Here is a 1,087-nt window from a genome sequence, read left to right on the forward strand (position 1 = left end):
TGGGACAAGTTTGGCGGGCTCTCTGATTTGGCTGATTTCTTCTCGTTTTCTTTGACAAAACGTAATATTGGTGTCTGTTATTATTATTATTATTATTATTATTATTATTATTACTATCATTATTATCATTATTATTATTATTATTACGGTATTATCTGTCCGTTACCACCACCACCACCACCGTTACTACTACTACTACAACCACCACCACCACCATTACTACTACTACTACTACTACTACCACCACAGCCACTACTACTACTATTACAATTATTGCCGCTTTAGTCATTTTTTACCGCATATCCGTATCAGATCAACAAACCGAATCTGACCGCGCGAACCGAGATCACCCATCCATCCTTCCCTCCACACCCACAGCTACGCGCCCCTCCCCACTCATTTATTTGCGCATTACACCCATTTATTTGCGCATTACCAGCCTCATTTATTATGCCCCCGCTTGACTAATGCTCCTGCCGCCTCTTGCACATTGTGTCACGGCCATTTTACGCACAGCAGCAGGAGGGAAAGAGAGATGTAGCGCTTTTTTGACAGTTTTCTTTTTACGCGTCATTTTCGTTTTCGTTTTTCATGCGTTTTTTTTTTTTCTGCGTTTACTATATTTTTTGTAATTTTCTTTTACGTTTGCTTTAAGTGTTTTTGCATTTGTTTTCGTTTTTTCATTTTTCTTGTTTTCGTTTTCTTCATTTTATTACATCAGTTAGTGCGTTTTTTTTTTTTTCCGCGTTTTATTTTGGCATTTATTTTTCTTCTTTTTCTTTTTTACTTTCGGGGTTCTCTCTCTCTCTCTCTCTCTCTCTCTCTCTCTCTTTAACACTGGAACGTCCATCACATATTTACCTTGGGACATGCATTAGTTATTATTATTATTATTATTATTATTATTTGTAGTTTTAGTCATTTTTCTTTCGTTTTTTGTTCTGAGTTATACATTCGTGTCTTATGCATACATACAGGCATTATTTTACATTTTAATCTGTTATTCATTTCTAATTCTACATAACATCAGACGCTTTTACTTAACCGAATATGTCATAGGGATAATGCTGTCACTATTATTAACCCT

The sequence above is a fragment of the Coenobita brevimanus genome, chromosome 60, assembly GCF_032717465.1.
Source record: "Coenobita brevimanus isolate Jiangsu-jjx chromosome 60, ASM3271746v2, whole genome shotgun sequence".
Lineage (NCBI taxonomy): Eukaryota > Metazoa > Arthropoda > Malacostraca > Decapoda > Coenobitidae > Coenobita > Coenobita brevimanus.